Below are 24,505 nucleotides of genomic sequence, written 5' to 3'. Positions count from 1 at the left end.
TACTTCTCTTATAGCTGGCCATTTCAGTGTAGGCAAGACGGTGGCACAATTATAAAGGTATTGTTATTGGCCTAGAATGAATGAAAGTGTATCACGATATGTAAGAGGATGTTCTTTATGTGCTACAAGTAAGCCTAGAAATAGAAATTTAGGATTATATACTCCACTTCCAGTTCCTTCCCATCCTTGGGAAAGTGTTTCTATGGACTTTGTAGGAGGACTTCCTATGTCTAAAAAAATCATGATTATCTTTATGTTGTGGTGGATCATTTTAGCAAGATATGTATTTTGATGCCTTGTAAGAAGCAGGTTACAACTGAACAAATTGAACAAATGTTATTTCAACATGTATGGGTACATTTTGGGTTTCCCAAATCCATTATTTTTTATCAAGATTCTCGATTTGTCAGGAACTTTTGGTCAAGCTTATGGGGACTCATGGACACCAAGTTGAAAAATAGCACAACATTCCATCCACAACCGGGACATTGCCAGTTTGTTCATTTTTCTTGTGTTGCCTGGCTCACTCACTATACTTACTTTCCGACTTACAACTTGCCTGGACTAGACACGTTACCTATCTTGCTTACAGGCTTTTACACCTACTCTGCATGTAGCCTACCTCCTTACCTACTTACGTTACCTATACTTCCATGGGGCTTTTGATGGTCAGAAAAAAGTGAACAGAACGGTAGTACATATTCTTCGTGGTTATTACAACAAACATCCCTAGCTTTGGGATGAACACTTGTCACTTACACTACATTCAACATGATTATAACCGAGCAAAGCATTCATCGACTCAAACATCTCCATTTGATGGATGCTTTGGTTACTTACCAAAATCTCCTTTAGATTTTAACTTTGGGAAGGATGTTGCTATTGATGGTCATAGTGACATTGATAAGGCCAAGAAGTTCATTAAACAAGTTCAAATTGTGCATCAAATGGTTTTAAAATAATTGGAAAAGAGCCAAGTACAAGACAAGGCATGATAACCATCGTATTGACCATAGTTCCAAGTTGGAGATGAAGTTTGGCTTTACATTAGAAAAGAGAGGCTTAAAGTGGAAGGTGAAAAGTTGAAACCAATCAGGTATGGACCTTTTAAGATTCTAGAAAATATTGGTAACAATGCCTTCCGTTTGGATTTGCCTCCTTATATGCAAATGTATGTAGTTGTTAATGTTGATAATTTAAGATTATATGAGCCTCCTTTGATTGATGATAAAGGAGATCATGTTCATATTCCTTCAATAGAATATTCCTCGCAAGAATTTCTTGAAGAATTGCAATAGGATACCATCCTTGACAGAAGGACAAGAACTTCAAAACAAGGGAATGTGGAATACCTTCGTGTTTGTCTCAAAGGCACAAATCTAAGAAAAACTAAATGGATTGAGGTTAGAATGGTGAGATAATTGTACCCTCATCGATTTGTTGACTGAAAGTAGTCTTTTGGAGTCCAAAAGATTCCAATGGGGAGGAGTGATCCAAGGGATCAATTTGGTGCTCAAAATTCAAAGTGTTCAAAAATGCTTGAAACTTGTATGTAGATCTCAGTGACCTGAATCCAACGCAACTCATTTCACTCAAAACCAATATCGTATGCTCTTGATATTGTGTTCTGGTCGAATTGCCAAATAGGGAAACAATTACAGTATTGACAAGTGATTGGACATTTTAGGCCAGTGGTAGGTTGCCACTTGGCCACTTCTAATTGGTCCAAAAATTTGCAATTCTATTGGTTGTGGGATCAATTTTTTTAATTATATGTATGTTGATCATGTAATATTCGATCCAATGGGGTAGAGCCATGTGGCCTCCATTGACAGGTTAAAAAAAAATATGGATCGGGTCAAGCAGCCCACGAGAGTCGAACCTGCAACCTAGCATCAAGAAACCACAAGCCATACCACTGCACCACACCATGTCACTTAACATCATCGGTCTGTAGATTTGATTTAACGTATAATGCATTCAAAATTGGTGGTTGGGTTCGGGGCTAAGCCCCAGCCCTAGTCCCCACACCCACATGACCATGTGGCGGGACCGTTAACCAAGACTTAGCCCCATTCCCGTGGTCTAGCCCTACCATAACACCATGTCGGGATCCTTTACACAGAATCGATGGCGAGTTTGGAAAAGGGGCCAGCCCAGGGTCATATGACCCAACATACAACAATGTGCATGGAGGAAAGAGGGGGCCAGCCTCAGGCCACATGGCCTGTTATGTGACCACACCAGCATACAGGTAGTGCACAAAAATTATGGCCTCAATGCATAAAATTAGCGCCATACACCAGTTCTATGGGAGACAATGTAACCACGTGGATTTTCTTTGTGGGTTGGCTGACAAGGGCGAGAAGTTATCCCCAGCCCCTTGGCACGTGCCCCCATACAACCTTAATTTTCCGAAAACTGGGTTATAATGGACAGTTTAACTTTCCGACAATTTCGCTCATTGGGCGGGATTGTAGGCCAGATTTGCACACTGGTTCTGGGTTTGGGTCGAATTGGAAGATGATTAGCTATGAATTTTGGAAAAAAAAACTTGTAACATGCATAAATTTCTCAATTTTTAGCCAAATGAGATGCAGAAAGAATCCAGATGGGGGTTTTTTATAGTTTTGGATCCATTGGAGACATTTGTTTTGCATTCTGAGCACTGCAATTTGATGTAAACACATATTTTTGAGCATAATGAAAGAGACCCTACATTGGAAGTTGGACCAGGAGATGTAGCCCAGGAGAGGGGTGAACTCCTTTATCATGTTTTACTGTTATGTGTTTCTGAAGTGGTTTATTGTTTATGTTTGGTTGTTACTTGTGTTTAAAAATAATTGTTTATGTGTTTAGTAACTTGATCCATCACCCAAAACACATATAAAATTTCACTTGTAATTTGTATATCACCTTCATTTTTCAATTACAGATCACTTACCTTCCAGGAGTGTCTGGTATGTGTTGTCGAATTCTGGATCGCTCTTGTAAAGATGTGGCCACCCCGAAGTCTCGTGCCCATAGGAGTTGAGCACAGTGATCAGTGCCATGACTGGTGGTCAGCTGAGGCAGTCTGCAACATTATTGGTGTTTCCCTTCTTGTACTTAATGTTCAAATGGAATTGTTGCAGGTATGTGGACCATTTCTGATGGTGATCATTCTGCAACTTTCCTTATGTCTGTATGAATTTCAGGGGTCGGTGGTATGTGTGGATGATTGTTTCCTTCCCCATAATGTAATGCTTCCGTTGATGGTAAGCCTACACAATGGAATACATTTATTTTTCATAGGTGGGATACTTTCGTACTGTGTCTAAAAGTGTCTCACTATGGTAATCCACTAGATGCCCCTATTGAGTAAGAACTGTACTAATAGCATAGTCAGAGGCATCTGTCTCAATCTCAACTGGTTGTTGCAAGTCTAGTAATGTGATCATTGGTGTAGAGCAGAGGCGCTACTTCAACTCGGAAAATTCCCATTGTTAGGTTTCATACCAAAATAAATTTTCTTTTTCTCCACCCTTGGTGACTTGACTTAAAGGCCAAGTGATATGAGAGAACCCCAACAAGAACCTATGGTAGAAATTGGTGAGACCTAGAAAGTTGTGGATCTCTGTTAGAGTTGTTGTGGCTGGTCAATCCCAAACGACTTGTATCTTGTCTGGGTCCACATGCACACCTTTCTCATTAATGATATACACTAGATATTGAACCCGAGTCATGCCAAAAGTTCATTTCTCCAAATTGGAACACAACTTTTGTTGTCATAGGGTTTGGAGGACCTGTCAAATATGGTGGAGGTGCTCCTCCCAAATCTAGTTGAATATCAAGATGTCATCTAAATACACAACCATGAATGCATTAGTGAAGTGTCACAAGATATCGTCCATCAATCTCATGAAGGTTGCAGGGCATTCGTCAACCGGAAAGGCATGACCAACCCTTCGAAAAGGTCATCCTTGGATTTGAAGGTTGTCGTCCACACATTGGAGGGTTCGATAGGCACCTGTTGATAACTGGACTTGAAGTCAATCTTGCTAAAATATTTGGTCCCCTTGAGCTGGTCCAAAATGCCATCAATCTGTGGGATTGGGTACCTATTCTGAACAATGATCTTGTTTAGTGCTCGATAGTCAATACAGAGTCTCTAGGTCCCCTCCTTCTTCTATACCAATATAATTGGGCTCCCACAGGGTGATGAGCTTGGCCTGATGTGCCCTTTCTACAACAACTCCTGAATCTGCCTCTTGATCTCATCGTTCTCCGAAATAGAGTGTCGATAGATCGTTCCATTGGTAAGAGGCGTGCTCAGGGTTAGATCAATGAAGTGCTTGACCTAACAGTGCAGAGGTATCCTCGTAGGTGAGGAAACAATGTCCCTGTACTCCTCCACGAACTTGTCCATCTGTTTTTGTTGTGCAAAGGAGCCTTGTATGGAAGTCATGGCCATAATATTCTTCTTTCCCTGAGGGCAAATCATAAGGAAAACAAATTTCCTGGTTTGTGAAATGATCTTGCTACATTGCTTTGTAATGATCAAAGAGATGGTAGTAGGCGGGGCTACCTTCGATATCCTATACAACTTATTGCCCAAAGTAATAATCACAAAGCGAGGTATAGACTCATATACAACATGTCGCTTCCACAAGTATGGTTATCCTAATAATACATCGCAAACTTCAAGACGAGCAACATCACACAGTACCTCATCCATGAAGGGATTGATGTTGTAGGGAATGTGAAATTGTTGGCTGACGCGGAGATCTCGTCCTTGGTGAAGCCACCCGATGGTGTATGGCTACGGATGTGATGTAGTTGGGAGGCCCAGCTACGTCACGACATCTACTGAAATGAGGTTCTTTTGGCTCCCGTTGTTGATAATGAACTGCAACGGAGAACCCTTCACCCACATCTGTGAGTGTAAGAGGCGCTCCCCCTCCTCTATATCTTCAGGTTCATTCATCTGGATCTTGGTGGTGGACATGGTGGCACTGGGCTTTGCATCAATGATTTTCTTCCCTTTTTCATTCCCCTTGTCAGGTTCTGACTCAGATTTGGAACATGCGTCTGATTCGGAAGCCTTTAGCTCGGCCACCAGTGACTTCTTGTCCCAAAACTCACTTATGTTGTGAGTGGAGCTCTTATGGAACTCACACTATTTTCTTGTGTCCTTCTTTTTCTTCGTGGTGTTGTTCTTTGCTTGCAGCTTCGGCGGGTTATCCTAGGTCACCCCGCCTTAGCTTTATCCTTTACTCTACAGTTTGGGGGCACCTTTCCCTTGCTTTGGATTCACAAATCCAAAGTCTCGCTTATTTTGTTTAAAATTTTTCTCAATATTGACAATGTATCGTACGTCATTTCGAGCGAGGAGATGTCCAAGAACTCCATATATTCCTAGATGTATCTGTGTAGATAGTTGTGGTACTTGAGTACCAAATGTCTCTCAAAATCCTTGATACCCAACTTCGTGTGAAGGGTATGAAAAACATTGGTAAACTATGGCATGTCTTGGTCCCTTCCCTGCCGCAGCATGGTCCACTTTATGTATTTATCCTCATAGCTCCAGACAGGGTAGTACTGCTTCTTGATGGCATCCTGGAATGAATTCCAAGTGGGTGTAGATGAAAATAGTGAGGGTTTACTTTCGTCCTTCTTCTCACAGTATGTTTCCCACCAGTCCTTGACGTGGGGGAAGCTTTGAGAAGTGCAAAAGTAATCTTAACCTGGCTAGAAAAATCATGAACAGAAAAATATCCTTATAACATATTTAACCATTTATGTATAGCATCCGCATCTATCTAAAATTTAAATATGGGGATGTCAAAGTTAACTTGTACCTTAAATGGTGTGGTGCTTCCAAAGTGGCTGTTGGAAGGAGATACATCGCCTTTGGGTAGTCGCTGAAGGATTTGGGAAAAGTTGTCCATCATCGCGTTCGTCTGTCACTCGAGGGCTTCTTCGAGAAAGATTTTGAAATATCTCTTGCCCCCCCGTCTTTCTTCTCTTCTGCCATGGGAGGTCGTCGGGGTTTGCGAGGCTGGTCTTGAAAAAGATCTACCAGTTCGAGCCCTAACTCCTTATATCTCGACCTCGTTGGGGACATGCAAAGAAAAACAGAGAAGGAGAAAACTGCTCTAATACCACTAATCTAAATTTAAATAGGAACACAACAAATCACATATATAACCATAAATACATAAATAATAACACTTCATTTCATTAATATCAAATACTGAAATATGCTTACAAATAGAATGGAAATAAACTAGCTCAGGCGATGGTAGCTTATCTCTAAGAAGTGATGTGGTGGCTACATGCCTTTGAACTGTGTTGCAATGAGGCTCAAGGACCTATTTATTATTGAACAACAAGGGAAAACCCTAAACAACCAAAACCCTAATCCCAAGAGATGGAACTCCAAAAGTTTGTGGGCCTCATTGGGGTTAGTTGGGCAACCAACTTCCCGAGCTTGTAACTTGGTCATATTATCTTTGTCTGGTGTGTATAATACCTTGTTGGAAATATCTCTCGGAGTACTACAAGATTTTTGGCAAGTGGACCTAAAAACACACCATTTAGGGGATAAAAACTACTCTGGAAGTTCAGGACCCGAAAAACTGCTAAAAATAGTAAATGTTACAATAAACAAGGAAACAGATGAAACCGACTAGAGGTCTAGGTGGAATAGGTGGGTGGCCACCAATATCCACCTGGATCATTCACACTTCCTCAAACCTATTGGAGAATAGAGTAAAGAAAAATTCAAAAGTATTGGTGTGGAATGCCAAAAACTAATCGATCTCCTTGATCATTTATAATTTCTCCCCCCTATGATTACCATAAAAAATCCATGGATTTTGTTGATTGGATCAAATATATGTTAGGATCCTTCGATCACATTATTACATTGGGAAATTTGATGGATTGGCCCTTGGTTTTCTTATTTTCTTCACCTACAGACATCATCGTGGGGATAAGCATGTCTCCTAGAGAATATTATTGCGGGGACAAAGTTGAGCACCCAACGAATATGGAGGACCATTTCTATGTGAAAGTTAGTTTCATAGTGAAGATAGTCTAATTTTAGCAAAATCCTAGATACCCTGCCCAAAACTCCATCATACTGCTTCATCACTATGCTAGGCACCTCTAGATCTTGTCAAACCTCTGCATCCTCTTGCAACTTCTCTACAAACATCAAATCATCATTACAAGCTCTTGCACAACATCCTTTGTAACTAACCATCACGCACAATCATAGTGACTTGTTGACATCAATGCCAACTTGACAAGAAACATGTTGCCAACATTCTTCCCCTTTGGTTTTGATGTCAACCAATAAATACAAACACCCAACTACTCTTCTTCTCTACAGTTTGATTGATCACTTCTCCATTTTCTCTAAGTTGTTGTGTCACTCTCCCCCTTTGACACCAATGGAAAAGGGTTGCACCAAGATTTTAAACAGAATACACAATGCTAAATTCAAATTCTCTAGTCAACAAATTCTCCCTGAACATGTAATGGGGCTGCAAATATTGTCGCAGTTTCCGCAGATACCAATTGTTATAAACAATGCAATAAAAGTATATGATTGTTACATCATTGCACTCAATGTGATTTACTAGAAAAAGAATGGATTGACTCTTTGACATGCATGTCTACATCAAGTGATACTCATCTAATAAACCAATGCCTACATGATGACCTGTTGGGCACAACCCAATTTGGCCATATTTGGGGCAAGGAATCCAAATTTTTTGGAGCGCGCAATACAAAGGATGTCGCGGAGTGCAAAGTGGACCATGCAACAGAGCAGCAGAGCATAGTGAGGACCACACAACAAACTCACCGCATAGTATAGGGGCTTCGTAGCAAACCCATCCCTTTTTGTAAAAAAACATATAATATTATAAAAGTTGAATGGTTTTGGACCATAGTCCCTTGTATTTTGGAAACCATGGTATTGGGTCCATGGTAATGTAGCAATGTAATACCTCAATGTAATAGTATATAGAGGGATGAATAATAAAGAAGAAAGGCATCATATTGGGATCCAGATCCGTGTTTATGGTTGTATTTTTGTGAGTTGTAATTTGAAGAAAGGGGCAAGGATCTGCAGCTGAGTGCATGGAGGCCTGGGTCTGCATCTTAGTGCGCAAACCATCTGCAGCTTAGTGCACAAACAACTCGCAACTGTGTACACAGGTGAAGAATTGTTTGTTGTACCAAATTCTTTATTATAAGCAACAATTCTTGTGGACATAGTCCCACATTGGTATGAACCATGGTAAAATCTATGTCGCCATATATTTTTCTTATTATCTACACTTTATTTCAGTATTGTGAAGTTTATGGATGTTTATAATATGTTTAAATGATGAATGTAATTCTGCAAAGTAATATATAAGTGCAAAGTAGTTCATGAACGTGAAGTAGTTTATAAGTGTTAAAGCATAAGAAAATACACAATTTCCACATCGTAGTATCCCTCAAGGCTGCAGAAACCTAGTTTTGTAACCTCCCATAGTCACTTCGGGTGAGACTACGACTTTCTTGCAGGTCGTTTCCAAAAGGGCCAGTGATTGAGGGTTTTTTTGGTGCGTAGTAAAATCTGAACCTGGGTTAGCCCCACCTAACCCAACAAATGCTTCTGTTGTCAGGACCATGATTTGTTTGAGGGACATGTTTATGTGGCATTCGTCAAAGAGAGAAATTCAAGATTGGGTAGAACAGAAGGAATGAGAATTTGCAGAACAAGAAAATAGAAGCCCTTGTCTGTCAACTAGGAGGTGGTTGGAGAAGTATATTTTCAAAGATCAATATGAAATCTTCTTTGGTTCATTTCATGTTGAGCTATACGAGTGGATATCAAGGTTGACTAAGAGAAAGAATTGTTTTAAAGGAGACGAACCTAAGGAGTGGACCCCTGAATTGATACAATGACTCAAGAACACCGACAATAGGATCTCAAGAGCTGTTGATTTCTAGATTGATAGCATCTTGGGAGGATTCATTACTGAGTTCGTGGTAGACTCGATTGTGTCCTATAGTGAAGCAGAACAAAAAAATTTCAAAGGACTGCGAGATAAGTTCTTGAAATCTCTAAAAATTTGGATTAAGATTATTTTGTGCGAAAATTAAATTTTATGAATGCAATTAGATTATTAGTTACTTATTTTTGGGGCAAGATTTGAAGAAGAAACTGGAACAACATGAGGTGGAAAAAGATATAGAATAGACACTAGGAAGAAATATGATGGCCAAGATATGAAGACTTTTACAGAAACTGACTATAGCCCCCTTTTGAGTGAGTCTAGAAGTGAAGAAAACCACCCTAAGAACCCTGAAGGAACTCCGTAGTATTCACCCTTCCAGCCTGAAAGTTTCTCGAAGCCAAAATCAAGTAGTAATCTAGGTGCTTTTGGGTTTCCCCATCCCCCTACCCCCACCCCCTCCCCCTCCCATTACAAATCCCCCTCCCCTACCCCCCCCCCCCCCCCCCCCCCCATCCCCCTTCCCTTACAAATCCCCCTCCCCCTCCCATTGCAAATCCCCCTCCCCTACCCCCCCCCACATCCCCCTTCCCTTACAAATCCCCCTCCCCCTCCCATTACAAATCCCCCTCCCCTACCCCCCATCCCCCTCCCCTTACAAATCCCCCTCCCCCTCCCCCTCTAAGAAGAAATATGGTCGATGATATTAAGCTACCTATCTTTAAAGGGACTGGATTAGAGGATCCAGAGCAGTTCTGGTTTTTATTTGAAGCAGTATGGACAACAGAGCATTTCCATGATGAAAATATGAAGAAAGCGCAACTTGTAACAACATTACAAGATACAGCGCTGACATGCCACATGAAGTATTCAATCAATCATATCATATCATTTGCAGACATTAAAACAAAATTGGTAAAATAATTTAAGAAGCCAAAGTTTGATTCACAGTGTATCACAGAGCTAAAAGAGATCAAACAAAAGCCTATTGAATCTGTTTGGGAATTTGATCAAAGATTCAAGATATTATTGGATCTAGTGAGCTTAGAAATAGCTCCACAACAACATAAAGAATGGTTTATAGTTGTGATGCTTCCACATATAAGATTTTCTTTGTCGCAATAGAAGATAGAAACTCAAGACGAAGCTTTATAACTTGCGATGAAAGTAGAAACTTCGCCTATAGGGGATACCAATGTAGGTATGCAGCAGATCCAGAGTCAGCTGGAAAATTTGACTAGGCAGATACAAGATATGAAGAAAAGTAAAGAAGTTCATCAAGAAGTGTGGTGTACAAAGTGTAAAGGAGAAGGCCATTCTAAAGAATAGTGCCTTGTCTTCAGAAACTACATGGCTAGTGGAGCATCGAATCCTTTGAATCCTGGATCCAGCTTATGGTGCGAGATATGTAAAACTAGAGGTAAAGATCATGTAGAAGATTCCTATCTATTGCAGAAGTATGTCTAGACTCCAAGAAATTTATATTGTAAGTTCTGTAAATCAGTGGGTCATGATGAGAACAACTGTCAAGCTTATGAATTGATGGTGGAGCGTAGTATTGATGCCTACAAACTTCGACTATTTGTAGTCGATCGTGCCCTTTCAGCTTCAAAAGGAGATGAGGACGACATATGGTATGTTGACTCGGGCGCATCCTCACATATGACTGGTAAGAAGGATTGGTTTGAATTTCTTGAAGAAACTTCATGTGGGTTGAAAATCTATTTAGGAGATGATAGTGGACATGAGATCAAAGGACATGGTGACATTCTTGTAAAATTACCTAGCGGTGACATTAGACACCTTAAAAATGTATTGTATGTTCCAGGAATTAAGAAAAATTTGGTCTCTGTCTCAATGATTACTGATCAGGACATGCAAGTTCAATTCTTTAAGAATAATTGTGTCATTAAGGATAGCCAGATGGAAGCAATTGCAACAGGACTCAGGAGTGTGCGTGGGGAACCTGTATAGACTAGATGTGAAGAGTATGCCATAGCAGGCAATGGTTGCAGCTGGATCGACAGTCGAAAATCTCTGGCATCAGAGATTTGGCAATCTTAATCTGCAAGACCTCATCCTACTTCAGAGAAAAGGTATGGTCGATGGACTCCCTGTTTTCCATAATGTTAAGCTGGATTGTGATGGATGTGCATTGAGGAAAATGCATAGAGAAGAGTTCCCTTTGCATGTTAAAAGAAAGGAAAGATATATTTTAGAACTGGTGCATACAGACATCTGTGGACCCATGCAAACCAGGTCATTAGGAGGAGCATATTACTTTCTCTTAATTACAGATGATTGCACTAGATTTCATGGGTATACTTTTTGAGTAAAAAGAGTCAAGCTTTTTAGTATTTTAAAGAGTTTAAATCCATGGTAGAAAACCAGACAGGAAAAAGGATAAAAATTCTCCGCTCAGATTAAGGGGGAGAATACAGGTTGGGAGAGTTCATGGATTTCTACAAGCATTATGGGATTGTGCAACAGTTTACAGTGCCCCACACTCCACAGCAGAATGGAGTGGCAGAACGGAAGAACAAAACTCTTATGGAGTGCACAAGGAGCATGCTTCAAGGTAAGGGTCTATCAAATGGTCTTTGGGCAGAAGCTATTAACACTGCTGTATATTTAAAGAATAGGAGTCCTACTAGGTGTCTAGGCTTCAAAACCCCTTTTGAAGCATTGTTTGGATTCAAACCAGCAGTGAGTCATTTAAGAATATTTGGGTCAAAAGCTTATGCTCATATACCTAAGGCAGATAGGAAGAAGTTAGATCCTAAAGCACTGAAATGTATATTTGTTGGATATGGCACTGAGTTCAAGGCATATAAGTTATTTAATCCTGTGACTCACAAGGTTTTTGCAAGCAGAGATGTCATATTTCATGAACAGGTTGAAGAAGGAAAGAATGACTCTAACAGTGATTGGCACATTCCATTGCTATTGGAAGAAAACAGTGAGGAAGATGAAGAGCAGGAGGAGAAACAAGAAGAAGAAGTAACAGACAATGTAATCAATGAAGATGCAAGCCCAGAAAAGGCTGAAATAGACAGAATTGAGGTAAGTCCCCTACCAAGGAGATCAGGTAGGAAGACTCGATTATCTTCTAAATTGAAAGGCTATGCATTAATGTCAAAGATTTTAAACATTGTAGAACCTGCAAAATATGACGAAGCAAGTAAATCTTATGCATGGATGGCTGCAATGTATGAAGAAATAGATTCAATAGACAGAAACCATACTTGGGATTTGGTTGAATTTCCTAAAGGTAAAACCCCCATAGGATGTAAATGGATGTATAAACCAAAAATAAATGCAGATGGGAGTATAGAGAAACTTAAAGCTAGACTGGTAGCAAAGGGTTACTCACAGAAAGAGGGAATAGATTTTGATGACACCTTTTCTCCTGTAGCCAAATTAAACACCATTAGAATGCTAATTTCCTTAGCAACAAAACACAAATGGCAGCTACACCAACTAGATGTTAAGTCTACATTTCTGAATGGTGACTTGAAGGAAGAAATTTATTTAGTACAGCCTGAAGGTTTTGTGAAAAAGGGGCAGGAACATCTTGTGTGTAAATTGAAAAAGGCACTTTATGGTTTAAAACAGGCACCCAGGTCGTGGTATGAGAAAATTGACTCATTTTTTGTACAACATGGCTTTCATAGGAGCTTGAATGATCCAAATCTGTATACCAAGTTTAATAAACAGAGGCAAATTATTTTGATTTCTTTGTATGTAGATGATATGATCATAACAGGGAATGCTAACAATCTGATCAAAGAAATCAAGCAGCAGATGTCACAAGTGTTTGAGATGAAAGATCTCAGAAACCTTCATTATTGTTTGGGATTGGAGGTATGGAGAGACTCTGGACAAACTTTTCTTACTCAAGGGAAGTATGCCAGAAGCTTGTTGGAAAGGTTCAGAATGGAGCAGTGCAGATTAGCAGCAACACCATTACAACAGAACTTAAAGTTGAGCAGTGACGATGGTACTAAACAGGTGGATGCTACCATGTACAGACAGCTAGTTGGCAGTTTGATATATCTAACTACAACTAGAGAAGATTTGGCATACTCTATTAGTGTGTTGAACCAGTTCATGTCAAAACCACTCGAAAGTCACTGGGTCGCAGCAAAAAGTGTGTTGAGGTATCTTAGTGGTACTAGTAATTATGGCATTTTGTACACTGACACTTCTGATGTTATTCTAGCAGGGTTTTTAGATTCCGATTGGGCAGGTAACTTGGATGATCGAAGATCTATCACAGGTTACACATTCAGCATTGGATCCGGGGTCATAGCATGGAGCAACAAAAAGCAACACACTGTAGCTCTATCTTCCTGTGAAGCTGAGTACCAAGCATTGTGTGCAGCCACATGTGAAGCTATCTGGTTGAGAAGACTTCTCAACGATGCAGGAGAAGAGCATAAAGAATCGACTATTATCAAAACCGAAAACCAGAGCACCATCAAGCTTGCATACAATCTAGTCTTTCATAAAAATACCAAGCATAACGATACTCAAGTTCATTTTGTTCGAGAGAAACAACAATCAAAAGAGATATGTGTTGAATATTGTAAAACTTGTGATAACATGGCTGATATTTTTACTAAGCCTCTTGGGCGTGTAAAGTTTGAATTATTTAGAGGGATGCTAGGAGTTCAGGATAATCCTTTCTCCATTAAGGGGGGGAGTTGAAAATAGTTAATATTATTTTGTATTAATGGAGAAATGGTTACACAAGTTGTAACGTATCTCCTTAGTTTAGGATTTGTTCCTAGAGTTTAGGAGTTTGGTTGCAACTTCCTGAGTTCTAGTAATGTACTTAATGATCTAATTGCTCATTTGAAGAGTAGTAGAGTGTACGGAGATATTTATCTTTGTATGAGTGCAGTCTCCAGGTGCAGTACTCACCTGTGAGCTGTAACTCCTTCTTTTTAATTCAAATCTGATTTTTATCTATTTTCTTGTATTTTAATATTATATTATATTACATTATTATATTATTATTATTATTATTATTATTATTTATTATTTATTATTAAGGGACATTACATACTCCCCCACTTTAAGGAACTTCGTCCCGAAGTTAAGTTGAATTATTTAACATTTTATTTTGTTATTTATTACTTCATGTTCGCCGACACCCTCTGCTGAACTAGTATAACTAGCAAGCATCGAAAGTTTCACAACACCCAGGAAATCCCAAGGAATCTCTGTCCTTTTTCCCACTTTCGGAACCAGGCATAAGCCTCCTCGGTCTGTATCCTAGTCCAAGGCTGGCCCCAAGGCTCGCGCCTGACTCAGACCTCATCTGCCCCAAGGCAGGCATCCGGTACAGTGCTCAATGTCTTCGGGCATCTCGCAAGGTTGGCCCACTCCCTCCACAACTCACTAAGGCGCACAACCCTAGGCATTGAAGTCCTTACACCCCCACCAGACTTCGGCATCCCAATACAATACTAGGCACCTAGCCTTCAATATCAGGCACTTGGCCTCCTCAAGATGGTCCCATAGCCCTCAAGAGCTATCCATCAAGAGCTATACAAGACAAAGGAACCACTGGCATATGTAGTGTTGATTGAGTTTGTCCCCAGCCCATATGGTGTTACTTATTCTCCCTCGTGCGTATGGGCTCACACGAGATCATCAAATAAACCGGCCCTCTCGGCCCATTTGTGGAGTCCTGTCAATCATCACACCTCAACATGCAACCAATGCATTAGCTATACCATCATAGTATCATATAAAATAATCCACATGCCAAGTCTTGTATGTCATCATGAGAACATTCATCATTGTTAATCGCAACATTATGAATAATAACGAACTACATGCTCATGCATGTCATAAATTTGTACGCAACCATGACATGTTTCACCTCATGAAATACCATCATAAGTTATAACATCAACATATTTGCATCAAAGACATATCATGACTTCACATAATAAATGAACCACATGTCAATAAACCTCATATTATAGCATCATAATTCCTATGCCACGTTATGCATATCATATCCATCATGAGTATTCAACATTAAATACCTATCATCACGTAGTAAATGAATATGTCAATATACCTCGACATAACATCATAATGCCTATGCATATCATCATCATCATAAGGATACATCATCACTATAAGAACCACATGTGCATCATTATCCTTCTACCATTATATCGCGAAACCTCATGTAACATTATACTCAACATGATAACAGTTAATTAAACTAAACTGAAATCATAGTGTACGATTTAGATGTATCATAAAGTTTAAACAATAAAACATGATTTAGATGCTCCATAAAAGTATATGTCTTAGCTAAGTAAGCACTCTTAATTAGTTCACCACACATTTTAATCAAGTAAATAAGGAAAGTCATTAAAAATAACATCTGCATCTTCCCGAGTAGCTGACTCTGGGCTATATTGGTCCCACTGGACCTTGACTTGCTCAAACTCACGGTTCCTGAGTCGACGAACCCAGCGGTCTAGTGTACTAGTTGCTGGGGTTACAGAGCACACAACAGAGATCTTAAAAACACGAAATTGAGAGACAACACCAGAGATCTTAAAAACAAGAAGACATTACTCAATGGAGAACAAAAATCACACTTCAAGACAAACCTTGGCCTTGCTTGGATTGCATAGGTAGAGGCAAGATTACAAATTTATAGATGGGAGAAGAGTTCAAGATTTCTCCTCATGTGAAATTCATGGTTGCACAATGAAGCCAGAAAGTCAGTCACGATGGTCGGCAGTCGGTGTGTTAGGTTTGGGGTAGGTGTGACTGTTAGAGAGTCGTCGTCGACGTCTTCATTACAACTTCACGTTTAACACAAAGCTCTGGGCCCAAACTCAACACCACAATGTGCCCACCTTTTTCATGACTTTTGAGGTCCCACTTGTGGCCTCTTGTCTTATAGTTCTAAAATAAATGCAAGTTGTGATCTACTTCAAATTACAATTGTAATGACTTAATGTAGCTCAACGAGAGAGGATCAACATACAAGTATTTAGTCATATTTTCGCTAACTTAATAAATCGAATGTAAAAATCTAGTGCGAAAAAGCCAGATTATGGTATGACTGAACTGAATTTATGTAAGGGAGAATGTATAACTACATTATTGGCCTTTATGAGAAAACAATATAGAAAACAATATAGGAAAGAAAAGTTAGAGGAACAGTATAACATATAAATGATGAAGAAGATAAATTTTCAAATGTCAAAAAGGCAAGTTTCTTGGGATTGTGGAACAAGTTAGAAAATTGTTAAAAGACAAATGATTGTTGCTTTATAGAGAAGTGAATTTGTTAAAAAAACAAGAGATGAAAACCTCTCCGCTGGGTAGGCATATTACACTAATGCACAAAGAAACAAACATCTCCCCAACGTAGGCTGTAGAGTGGCACAAAAAGTGCCAGAGTATTACACCAATAAATATGGAGACATACTCACCGAAATTTCTCCAGCGAAATCAAGAATGCAACATTTTGACCAAGACTTGTCTTGAAGCCAATGCACGACTGCATATGGGCTATGGCAACAATTTAATGAGCATCAACTTTGGAATCGATTTTGATTAAAATCATAAAAAGACCAACATATCACTTGTTTCCATCTCCACATCCATGTTATGTCCTGTCAAATTTTGTTAGCAAGCAAAGAATCCAGACGCATAAAAGCTATGATACTCCAGATAATCATGCAGACTCATTTCAAAAATGTGAATTAACGCTAAAAATCCTTCATGCATGAAACCAAATGCTCAAAAATCAACATAAAATGTCAAAAAAGGTCAAAGAAAACAAAAACTCGCTTCATGTTTTGCAAATCACGAGGACATCATAATGATTTAACTCAACTTTTTTTGCATGAACTGAAAAACAGTCGAGTCCGCTAACAGTTTTCTAACAGCTCATCACTGCAATCTTGAGCAAAGGCTTTTCCCATCCACACATCATCCTCCTTACAACTCGCTCGTTATCGCTTCAATTTTGAATGCACAGCTGTGTAATTGGTTATTTTTGTCTCCCAACAACATAGGAAAAAACCAAATTGAAGTGTTGAAAGCAAAGAACAATTCGCAGGAATAAACGCCGGACACAAAGAACCCTAATTCCTCACTGCCGTCAGAGAAACAACAACTCTCATATTCATGGAAAGAGGAATTGTGCGGGCAATGGCACTGGATGTCAAATCCATCTCTATCTCCATCACATCCCACCAATGACGATTGTAAACCATTCTCCTAATGCTCTGCAATACAACTGATCATAGGGTCGAATCCAAATTTGGTATTTCAACGTGAAAAATGTATCCAAAATGCAGTGTAACCATGAAAATAAGCTTCCAGGAAAAGAGCAAAGGATCTGGGAAATATCAATGCAGCAATTTAGTAAGACAAGTGGTTTACGCAAACCAATGTGAATATCACAACCTTTTTGCAGATATACAACCACAGTAAGGAGACACCTTTGTCATAATTAATTAACAAAAAAGGTTTTACAAACACATCAAATATTGTGCATGGTCTACAATGGTTTTGAATTGAATATTAAATCTAAATTTGAACTTGTAGGAGTTAAATATTGAAATATTGATGATATAAGCACCCACACCACAAGTTGAATGTGCATCCATCAATTTTGAATTTTTTTCCACGAAAGAGTGAGAGTTCCTTTTAAATCGTTTACTATATAAGAGGAAGAGTTTCAAAACTTGCACTTCTTCTATGCAAGAGAAATAAATTCATCAATTGATCTCACAAGGCATGTCCACTAATCTAGGTGTCTAGTCAATTTAACGTCTTAAATTGCTCTACATAAATTATCAATCCGGGTATCGTAAACTGATGAAGTGTGGTGCACCATATGTGCTTAGTTAACCTTTTTCTTACTTCGTTGTTTTATAGATTTTATTTTGTTTTGGGCTTTTGTTTTTGTTGGTTTCCTAAAGTGTCTAATGCAAATGGAAATCCTATTCTAAGGTCTTAAGAATACTTTTAAAGGACAAGTATGGATAGAGATTTCAAGACATGGCCTATGTCCCTAATGGTAACTTCCAAAACTTAGCACTTCAAAAGATCTCAAAACATGTTATTGATGGAATTAGTACTTAAACAAAAGTGTAAATATGTAGCTACCTCAATCAAAATGGAATGCAACAACCAATCAATGAGCTAGTGACTATGAAACCCAGTATCCTTGTTGCTGTATAAAAAGAAAATTGAACTTAAAGCAATTCAAAAACTGTAAGCAAAGTAAACTAAATCATATTACATCAACTCATATTCTGACCCCTCACCATTCGACTCGCTCTGGCTATAGGAGGTAATCATAAACAAATTGAGCAATCTGGTATCTAATTTGCATAAAATGAAACTAATATTAAGCTACACATTCATACTTCAATCCCTCACCATTCGACTCACTCTAGCTATAGGAGGTAACTAAAAATGACATGAGCAATTCAATAACTAGCAGAAAAATAAACTAATATCAAACTACGCATTCATACTTCAATCCCTCGCCATTTGAGTCGCTCTGGCTATAGGAGGTAACTGAAAATGACATGAGCAATTCAATAACTAACTTGCAGAAAAATAAACTAATATCAAACTACGCATTCATACTTCAATCCCTCACCATTTGAGTCGCTCTGGCTATAGGAGGTAACTGAAAATGACATGAGCAGTCTAATATCTATCTTGCAGAAAAGTAAATGAACAAAACAAAACTGAAAGAAATAACAATGCTGGAATTAGAACTCAGAAAATAAATCAGCAGAAGGACAAGATGATTCCATCATGTCATTAGTCATTAAAAAGCTATGTGCATTACTAATCTACAATCAACCGGTTGAACACACTTGCATGAATTAAAATTGCATGAATGAAAAATCTAATCTATCAAACTTGAAAGCAATCAAATGACATAATGAAATCAAAACAAAATTTACAAAATGAAATCTACTCTACCTTACATTCTAATATGCTCCATGACATCTACTTCACATCTCCTTCCATGTTGAGAACATCAAAGCTTTATTCAAATTCTTCAAAATTACAAAGTACAACAAAGTTCTCCAAAGCTTTCAAAAGCCATCAAGGAAGAACTACAAACTCCAAGCTAAAGAACTCACAAGCTAAAAGACTAACAAGCTCCCAAATGAAGGAGAGAGATCTCCTATTTATACAAAAAGATGAGAAGCCATCTCATTAATGAGAGTCCATGAATCTCTCCCTCTACCTCTAGAGTCCTAATCAAAATAGGAACTGATAAGACACATGTCTTCTTAGAGTTACAATACAATTAGGAGATGTGACACATATCCTCATGATCCCATGATTCTTTCCACTCAAATTCGAATTTGGCCTTAGAGTGCCACATAAGGGTCTTCTAGAAGCCTCCTTTCAACCTACACATGTCAACAATCTCAACCCATTTGTTAGGTATAAGCATATGCACATTATTTTCTAATTTTTAACCAAAAATTCACTTAAAAGGCTTAGAATTAATAAAGATTGGAAAAACATAAATGTGGCCCAATGATAATGAAAGTGGGATGAATGTGGTGACATAGTAGTGAAATGGAGGTGAAATGGAGGTGATATAGTGGACATAATAGTGAAAGTGTAATGGAAATGAATGACATTTTCAAGACTCAACACTAGGTAAAACTCTGTTGTTGTACCCTCACAGTAAATGCCATTTTGACATGAACACAATGAAATTTGTGCTCCTTTTGCTTCTTCCTCGAACTACACACCTTGAACCACTCCTGGTCTCGCACCTTGCTTCTAAAGGCTTTCTCACAATCTCATCGAGCCCATTTCTCTCATAAATAAATTTCTCATGCAGTGGAATGGCTCCATACCCAACTATGCACAGTCACTCCTGCCTTTCATCTTTCCTCTCACACTTGCAAGTGCAATGCCCTCTTCTCTTTTGGTCACTAACGCAACAAGCATCATTTCCTCTAGATGCTTCATTGACACAATGAGGTCACTCATGTAGTTCTCTTTAGCTCGCTCCATCATTGACATAATTTATACCAATGACCTCCTTCCACTTAACCATATGTTGATGGCAATCTCCTTGGTGCTTCAAGGCATGCACAGTTCTAAGTATCTCTTCTCTTTTATGACTGTTATAACAAAAACTACATCCTTCATCTTTGTTGCACCATTGCCCACTGCTGCATCCAATTCTTATCAAACTTTTCAGCTACAATAGGCTTATCCCTTATATGTGCAGCATTGCACATGCCTCTTATCCTTGCATTCAAAGTACAACCGCGTGTGTTAAGAAAAACAAGGGTTTTCACAATTCTATTAATTAGATTAATCATGCGATTTATAATCAACACGCAATTGATCAACTAATTAACATCAAATTTCAAAAATATGAGTAGAGACAACTTACCTATGGCGATGATGTTTCTCACTTGTGATTTCGGGGTTGAACGCTAGTTGAATTCTACTAACTGCAACAAAGTATTGGGGACGACTCTCCACCCAACCGTAGGCTCCATTGCACAAAATCTTGCTACAACTGGGCACTCCATCTTGTTATTCAATCTTCAATGTGATCAAAGCACAAAGGGAATCAAAGGAGCTGACAAATTCCATGGGCAACTCTTTCATTGGTGCTTTCTATACTGCTTTGTTGGGCACAAAAGTCCCCTTGCATGCATAGAGTGAAGTTCATTCCCCATCTCCTCCACCATATTAAATATGCACATGTGAATGCCAAAATTCCCTACATGTCAACTAATCTCGTGCATGCTTACTGCTGCAAATTCCTCCACATCATCATCATCACCATCTTCTTCCAGCATGCATTGAATGCTACGCCCCTCACCCTCTTCAACTACTTATCTTCTCTTCCTACTCTTCTCTTGTAACCTCGATGTTAGTGTTTATACCTGCATACGCATAAACAAATATATTGTGAAAAGACACAATGTTTCATTATAGACCCTCTTCTATCTCTTCCAAAGCTTTGACCATTGCATTTGAAACTTCTAGTATTGTCGTCTCTCCCATGGCTCGCGTTTGTGCTACTATGGTAGCATCATCATTTTCATGTCCATCATCCCTATGGACCTTTTTGTCATTTTCATTCTCCTCTTGGACGTAGGAGTCTCGACTTTCACAATGAAAACTAGTAGCTGCACATTCACAACTTCAAATGTATCAGTTAAATCAAACGCTCTAATGGACATGTTCTCTAGGGACTCTCCATTGTCAAATGCACAAATGACGACTTAAACATTATCATCCTCCTCTTAACAGCCTGGGGACCAGCAAGCATTCGAAACCTACTGCTCATCATTTTCCCGCATCTCCACCAGTTTGAGATCATCGTCCACCTCAAATGTCTCAGATTGCTCCGAAGCATTCAATCTCTCCAGCATTCGCTTCAATGCTGCAATACCCTCCTCCACTCCACAAGGTCCTTTGCTCCCCCTTCAAAATATTCAAAGCTTTGCCCATGTGAAAGGTCTTCTCTTTACCCAACTTCTTTCACCCTTTCCTTGGGTTGCAACTTGCTTCTAAGGATTTTGACATAACCATTAACCTTCCTAACTCCTCTAAGGTATCTTCCTCATAGGAACTTCTTATACTAGTGCTCCCAACGTTTGCATTTCTCTGAATGCCATCTCTGCACTTGCAGTATGTAGCTTCTTGACTTGATTTTGCAATTCTACCCTACTCATTGAATGGTTCGAGCTCTCCTTACTTTTTGTTGGCTTTCTTCACTGAAACACCTTACAACAATTCTCCCCAGCTCACTTGCCTGGCATTGCTTTCCTTAGGCTTCTCTTAACAACTCTACCTAACGACTTCATTGATCTGTCTTTTAATCTTCCAACCCTCTCTATGTCCTTTGCATAGAAAAATCAAGGCTTAGAGACCCTTTACCAATAATACATAGATCAAAGATATGCCCACCACTTCTCCACCTCACTCTGCAATTTCAACTTCTTGACAGCTGCTGGTTGGAGCCATTCATTTCCCTTTTCTTTACAACTCTACCCAGCAAATACTTGTGAACTGTTTTCAAAAACATCTATACAGTCTTTCTTATGATTGTTGGAGTTGCAATCTATAACAAGAATAAACTCTAATACTGAACAGTGCAGGGCTGAAAACAACCTCACAACCGTCCTTGCTACAACCTCATCAAACACAGCTCAGTGGAAGCTCAAACAAGTTCATGCATGCACACATAATAACAGGTCTTCCTTTTTATAAAATCCCTGGAAATGGAATTTTATGGTGATTGCAGCCTCCAAGGGCCCTTGATGCTACATCAATTAAAACTTAAAACAACAACCATTAAAAACAACTAAGCCAAGCTCTTGCACATTAAAAAACCTGCCAGTGTACATATTGGTTGAGCCTTACAATCATCATCCAAAATTCACAAGGGGTTTCCCAATAAAGTTAGAGCAACAATTTACTTTATTTTCTCACAACCATCGGTTCTTCCTGCCAGTTTCTTCTCCAAAACTGAGGCTCTTCTGTTGTCACTTTAGAGTTCAACCCAACGGAGACAGTGGCACTGCCTTTCTTGCTCTCAGAAACTGGTTCTGTTGTGTACTACTGTTGGACCCAAGTTCTTCTTTCCCCTCTAACTTCTTCACTTTTGCACAATCCAACCTAGCAAGCTGTCGGAATTCTGTTCCTCCTCTAGAGCTTCAGGCTCTCTTCTCCTCCTCACTAATTTTTCTCTATTTGGAGCCCAAACTCAACAACATTTTAGACACCCACATCTCCATCGCTTGGGAGGTACTGCCTGTCTAAGTAAAATATCTGCAACAGAGTAAATAAATGCAAGTTGTAATGTAGTTCTCAAGGTGATTTTACAAGTGCATTTCTTCAAACCATATAAATGAACAACCGTATGAATCTCACTTCCAAGTTGATGCGTGCCTCCACTTGCATCGGATACACCAAAGGTAGATACTAGAGACTACTAAAAATAGATTAACGAAAAGCAGTTTTATCCCAAAAATTAACATATTATTGAAAAATGTTGCAACAGGAATTATTAGCGAGCCATAGCGTGCTAATTTATATTACACACAACTAGAATAAATCTGTCTTAATCCCACAACTTTTAAACACTTCTAAGAATAAAATAAAGACTAGCAGTACATTAAAACACGATGTATAACAAAGATCAGCGCCCATCTTGGCTGCAGAGAACTGCACTTTCCAAGAACAAGTGCCATCCAGAGTATGCACCAATAAAAACAGAGACAAATTCTCACCCGAATTACTCCAGAGAAATTAAGATTGCAACATCCTAAAGGGTATCCAAATTATAAGTGTAAAATTCAGGTAATTAACTGAAAAAATATATTATAAACTAACTCAATAGTCGACTAAAAAGCATCTCTCATAGGAAACAATGGAAAAAAAATGGTAATTATTTGGAACCAATGAGTAACCAGAAACAAACCAATTATAATATGAAATGTGTGTTAAGGATGGAGGTGTGAGCAGTGTACTGTGCTCTTTCAATAAAGTCAATGGAATTCCCGCATGTGCAGATCCTGCACTTTTGGCGGAATTGAGGATAGAGCCAAAGCCAAAGAGGGACAATGAGAAAATTTGTAGGCGCAACTTGCAGAGCCACATTATATGAGTGATAAGTCACAACTAGAGTCAAAAGCTTCAAGTCATAGCCACACTCGAAAGTTTTCTTTGTCGCAACCCAGCGATAAAACAATTGAATTTTTTTTTTGTGGAAGGAAGGATGTGACTGTAATATTCCCTTTTAAGTGGATAGAATCATTAGGATGTGACTGTAAATTTATTTATTTATTTTTATTATTTTTATTATTTATTTATTTATTATTTTATTTTATTTTATTTAATTAATTAATTAATTAATTTATTTTTTCGTTAAATCATTTAGATCGAAGTTTTCTACATTAAAATGTCTATAGGCCCTAAGAGTTGAACCTAAGCTCTGATACCATATGTAACAACCCCGAAATAAAAACATGTAATTAATTAGATTAATCATGCGATTTATAATCAACACGCAATTTATCAACTAATTAACATCAAATTTCAAAAATATGAGTAGAGACAACTTACCTGTGGTGATGATGTTTCTCACTTGTGATTTCGGGGTTGAACACTAGTTGAATTCTGCTAACTGCAACAAAGTCTTGGGGACGACTCTCCACCCTTTGTCTCACAACACTATTCTCCCAAGAGAATGGATGATGGAATCATGGAATGAAGGAATGCCTCTCATCTTCCTCACCATCTATTAAATAGAGCAAACATTGGAAGGGGAACCACATGCACACACTCCATGTATCAACATGCAACTTTACTGCTTTCTTGTTTTATTTCTTTTGTTTTTACTTTTTGATAGCTTTACTGATTTTTACAGCTTTCTTGTTTTATTTCTTTTGTTTTTACTTTTTGATAGCTTTACTGATTTTTTTACTATTTTT

Source organism: Pinus tabuliformis, chromosome 7 (genome assembly GCF_031772625.1).
Source record: "Pinus tabuliformis cultivar Carrire ecotype Pingquan chromosome 7, CPIR1, whole genome shotgun sequence".
In the NCBI taxonomy this organism is placed as follows: Eukaryota; Viridiplantae; Streptophyta; class Pinopsida; order Pinales; family Pinaceae; genus Pinus; species Pinus tabuliformis.
This window is presented reverse-complemented; position numbering follows the sequence as displayed.